This window comes from Curcuma longa, chromosome 11 (genome assembly GCF_044706935.1).
Source record: "Curcuma longa cultivar G26 ecotype Majalengka, Jawa Barat chromosome 11, ITB_CL_G26_1.1, whole genome shotgun sequence".
Classification (NCBI taxonomy): domain Eukaryota; kingdom Viridiplantae; phylum Streptophyta; class Magnoliopsida; order Zingiberales; family Zingiberaceae; genus Curcuma; species Curcuma longa.
In genome coordinates this window covers 32,962,483-32,968,546 of record NC_133871.1, presented here as the reverse complement: position 1 = coordinate 32,968,546, position 6,064 = coordinate 32,962,483, and positions in this window count along the sequence as shown.

Below are 6,064 nucleotides of genomic sequence, written 5' to 3'. Positions count from 1 at the left end.
TATCATATACACATGCTTTATACTTGTCCCGATGTCTCATATGTTTTGAGCAAGACGAGCATATACCAGTCAGATCCAGGTGAAAGTCATTGGACAACGATCAATAATATTCTTAAGTACTTATGAAGGATAAAAAATATTTTTAAATATTTAGAGGTGATGAAGAGCTAGATGTAAAGGGTTATAGTGATGCAAACTTCCAAACCGACAGGGATGATTTCAGATCACAATTAGGATATGTATTTGCCTGAATGGTGGCGTTGTAAGGTAGAAGAGTTCGAAGCAAAACACAGTCGTAGATTCTACAACAGAAGCCAAGTATATTGCTACGTCTTATACAAAAAAAGAGATTGTGTGGATCCGGAAGTTAATCACTGAACTTAGGGTGGTTTCTTACATATAAGACCCTATAGACCTCTATTGTAACAACAATGGGGGTCATTGCACAAGCTAAGGAACCTCACTCTCATCAGCGGACCAATCACATACTACGGCGCTTCCATCTCATTCGAGAGATCATCGATAGAGTAGATGTGAGGATATCACTACAAGAAAATCGGTAATTAACAATACTCAAAAGACATCGGTTTTATGCCAAAACAGATGTCTTTTACTTTTTACAACAGTTTTAACAAAAAACCAATGTCTTTGAGAGGTTGATTGGAGCCTACGACAACGGTTTTTGGAGGCTACAATAACGGTTTTAAAACTATTGTCTATGTCCGCTATTTTGGGACTACAACAACGGTTTTTGAAGACTACGACAACGGTTTGAAAACCGTTGTCTATGTGCACTTTTTTATAACGACAACAACGGTTTTGGAAGCTATAACAATGATTTAAAACCGTTGTATGAGACAGTGGTTAAATTAAATACAATAATTTAAAATATTCAAAGAATTTATTCAATGGAAAATATTTTAACGATGGCTTATGAATTTTCCAAGTATAAATATATATAAAATAGATTTCAACAAATTTCAAAAAATTTTATTTAAATTCGTTAAATTTTGATATGCAAATTCTTCAATTTCTCTTTATCGCTTGAATAAAGTTTAGGATTCAGTTGTGTGAACAAACTTGGGCAACAGATCACAAACCCATATGGCCATGGATCGGGGAGCGACCGCCGCCCCAACCTCTTTCTAAACCCCACAACCTCTCTCTTACCGGCAGCCACCGCCCTCCTCCGCTTCCTCCCGACCTCCGCCATTCCACCTATCTGCTAGATGAGGAGAGAGAGAGAGTCGTCTTCTCGCCACCCGCTATGGCCTCCGATTCCGCTGCCGATGCCGATGCTGATGCCGCTGAAGTCAAGAGACCCTACGAGTTCGGGGAGCGTCTCAACGAGGCCAAAGACAAGACTCTGATGCACCTCTTTTGTCCGCTCCATTTATTCCATTGTCTGTCCAAGAAGAAGTGTCATATCTTCGCTAGGGTTTGCATTCTTTGCTAAATCTCTGTTTGTCATGCGTTTTCGTAGCATGAGGGTGACTATCAAGGTATCATAGCGGCAGTGAAGGGGCAGAGCGTGAAGGCGAAGCAGCTGGCCGCGCAGCTCATCCCGCGATTTTTTAAGTTCTTCCTCAGCCTCGCTACCGATGCCATGACTGCGCAATTTGATTTAATTGAAGAGGATGAACTCGGGGTTAGTTTCCATTCTTTTCTTTAGACTTTATTCTTGCATAGTGGTAGATGGAGTGTTTTTGATTTCTATTAGTGATTAAATAGAGGTAATTGTGGGTACGGTTGCTTTTATGGTTACGTGCTTCATAATTGATTGGAAGAATACACTGAGTTCTCGTTTGTGGTTACTCTGCAACTTACTCATGTAGCGTGTACATTGAATGCACTGAACCAAAAGTGGAGAAAATGTCTATTTGTTGTTGATAGTAAAATAATTTTTTTTCCCTTTGGGGTTCTCCGTGTATGGCTTGTGCTTCTTTGTATAGGATCAGTTATTGAACATACACAAAAGAAGCTTGTCTCTAATGTGATCATCCATCATTGACTTAGATTTTTTGTGATTCATATTTAGGAGAAAGTAGCTATATGCATATCATGGATTCTGTTCAAATTTGGTGTTATCATTGATGGCCATGTACAGTAGCTCATTGCCTATATTTTTGCAATATTTGATTTTCATGTCTAGATTTTCAAAAATCATCTGCGTATTCTTTGTCTTATTGTAATAAGTTTATATTGTTATCCCTTGACAACTTACACACACACACACAAAAACAAAAATCTTTGTAAGTTCATGTTGTCTTCTTTGAATGATACAATGACGCAGATACCTGTCTTATACTATTCTCATGTTTGCCATATTGAAAAGTGGAACACATTTTTATCAATTCTCTATCTTTAACCAGCAATTGCAAAGCCTCTGTAGTTTCATCTTGTTTATAGTGGCATTTACTTTTTAAGTATTTTCTTCTTCATATGCTTACTACTGTGTATATTTTAACAGATCTGAATACAAGCTATTCGAGGTCTTCCTCTTTTGTGCCAGGATACCCCTGAATATGTATCTAAAATTGTCGATGTTCTTGGACAACTCTTAATATATGGTACATATTTGTATTTGCTCACCAACATGTCTTCCTCGTTCCAGATGAAAGCTGAGGGATCATCTCTGCGTTGCGTGGATGTTGTGTTTAAGCTAGAGGCCTTGTGTGGAAGATAAAAAGGTGAGGTTTTTTTTTGTTTCTCTCGGATTTGTGGTTAAAGGCACTCCCTTTTTGCTGATCCTCACTGTGCTTCATCTCTGGTGGATCTCTGCGACTTTTTTGTTCTTCTTTTCCGCGCTTTAGCTTATCGGTGTTTGCTTACTTGTGTTTTTATTGATTCATTTCGGTCCTTTGGTGGATCGACAGTTGGGAGTTTAGGTTTGGTGAACCCTAACACCGGCCAAGTACTCCTTTTCTAATAGGAAAGAAAGAGGTCTTTTTCATTATACTCCATCGAGATTTTGATTGAATTTAGGTTAGTGTTATGAATTTCCTGGACAGTACAGTATGGATCGTTTCCTTGTGATCTGTTCGTGTTATTGCCCTAAAACATTGTTTATTTTTATTTTTTTTATTTTTTAAGGTTTTAGTCTCCATTATGATTGTAGCAAAGAAACATGGCAATAAAATGTTTCTTGTTTAGCATCTCAATTTAGACTAGTTTAATATTGTCGAACAAGTATGAAAACAAGTCATCAAATCTTCATTAGCTACTTTATTGTGGTTTAGATGATGTTACTTCTCGATTGTTCATTTGGCTAGTGAATGATTGACTGCACTGTACGTGTAAGTCTATGGAAATTAATTCATTCTCTTCAAATTTCATAAAATATGAAGTAATTTTTTATTTTGCTTCTTCTAGGTCCTGAGGCTAATGATCAACCTTTGTAAATGACTATCTACGATTGCAAGTATAAATAATATGCTCAGCATGTTGTTCTAGGAGAGTTAATTGTTTGGTATATATATTTGAATTGAGAAAATATGAGAAATTTGCTCATAATGTGTGAGTAGGATTGTCGCCTATTCTAGGCAAACAAACTGTTCGATAAAGTTCACCCCTCTTTGAGCTGGAATATCATCACGATCGTTAGATAGAGAAACCTTCTTGTTAAATCGAGTCATGACCATGTTAATTAATAAACCATTGTGTTTCATAAGCATATCATGTGATCTTCCGATGTTCTTTGAGCTAGATATCTATAAGCATAAGACTGCTTGATCACCAAATTCCCCAACTGTTTTAACATTTATGATTTTTGAGTTTTTGAATGCATGTGAACATTTATGATCATGTGATGCTGTTATTGGAGCTTAACAGCAATATTGTTGCATATGGGACAATTGCCACTGTTAATGGATCTGGCAACTATATTGATGATGTTCCATTATCCTTGAATTGCATGAGGATCGGCATTGATAAAGCAATTGATCAAGCAGCACCACTGCCTGTTCCAATCCCAGCTACATTTCAGTGTATTGGTGATGTTGTAGGTGGCCATGTGGCTTGGCATGTACACTTGATCAGCATGCGGGATGAGGTAAACGTGATAAAGTGGTGTCTAAATTTTGTATGCTTTTTAAGTATGTCACATATCTAATATATATGTGTGCATCTACATATGTAGAAGACTAGGAAGGAAAAAGTTGGCAATAGAAAAGAGAAGTCCAAGTTGCAATTGTCATAGAAATGCTGATAAATCATATGTGTTTTTACAAAAAGTTGCAAGTACATATGTGTGCATCTACGTATGGTGGAATTTTGAGTTAAAAATATATTTGCATATGAGCACAGAAATACTGATAAATCATATTGTGAATTAAATTAGGATAGACCATATAAACTGTATGTAGCAACTAAATTGAATTTTGAAAGCTTTGTAGTTTCGATTTAATTTGCTAGTTGTATTCTGATGAAATTAAAGAGTTTAGTATGTTTGAAATGTGTTATTATAGTGGTAATTCTATAAAGTTGCTTCTTTAGTTGTACTTCTGAAAAAAAAATTCAACGAAGGTCATACTCTTGCAAGTTTACTAGTTTACTTTTGAAGTCAGAATACCATTTCCCCACTTTCAAAAATCATTAGCATCATGGTTGGATCCACCAGCAGAGTTTGGTTATTTGTAGGCTGTTAATATTATGTGATAACTTTGCATTTAGTATTATTATTTCATCAAGGTCATCCATAGTCCTCAACATGCATAGATGATACCTTCCATATGCCTTCAACATTTTATCTTTTTCCTTGATAGGCTCCCCGCAAGTCTACGGGTTGTCGTCAAGTAATAAAAAGATATCGAATCCACAGGGACTGTGTATTAGCTATAGTGATGTCACTAATATAGTTATCTAGACTCAGTGAAATGGTTGAGTTGAGAATTGGTGTTGTATGTGACAGAAGAAGAGAGATTGGCTTGGGGCTTATGGATGAGATGGATAAGTTTAGGATTTCGGTTTCACATCCATGCTAGGTGAAGTCCCTAGTTCATGTTCATTCCCTTATTCTCAATGACTACCACCTTGTAGGGATTCTAACCAAAATACCAACTCTACCTCGTCAGGCTTTGTTGGCAATTGACCTTGAAGTCCTATGTTGTGACCCTCTAGTAAAGGTGATTCTAGATAGCCCGGTTCAAGGCATTCCCGCTGTCACCAGGCGCCCCGGAAATACTACTAGATTCCTACCCTCTGTCACAGGGTATCTTGTTAAGGACCTTGTCCTAGTGGCCATCAACCATTAGATATCCCTTATGGGGGTTTATCACTATGTAGGAATCACTTATGGACTCGCCCGGTTCAAGGCATTCCCGTAATCACTCAGGCGCCCCGGTATACCGCCTCGGATCTCCCTACAAAGTAATCTACCCCTCATAATCATGCATATTTGCTCACACAAACATTTCATCAAACACGTTCAAGGCACAATACACATGAAACAAAGGTAAACATTTCATTGAATAGGGAAAATGTCATAAACAAGTTCATACATCACCATCATTACATAGATGTTCATCCTACATCCTAAACTCAAGGATCTACTCCATTACAAGAAGATTACAAGAGAAATACATGAAAATAGTCATCCACAAGAAAAGGGAAGACTTATCTTTGAAGCGTGGTTCCCCTCTTGAAGATCTTCTTGCTCCGGTGTAGGATGGATCGGTGGAGATGAATGGCGAGGTAGATCGGCGAAGGATGGAGCGTTTAGGGCCTCCCCTAGAGAGGGGGAGGCGCAGCCGCCAAGCCAAGACCAAGGGTTTTGGAGAATGACCCAAGATAGCCTTCAAAAAGGGCTTAAGGATGTATTTATAGGGTCCAAGCACGCCCCAGCACGTTTTCACCTTCTTTATTTAGAATTCCTACTGAGATTTTAATGGGATTTTCATACATCGATCACGCCAAAGGAGCAACGGAGGAGGATTCAACGCCCCAAGCACCAACCACTCCTGTCCTTTTGTGGACAGTTGCACTGCTACATGAATCCCACTTAAAATTGGATTTTAAATGCATTACAAATTCGTTCATTAGCTAAATCCTCTATATATAACCACTG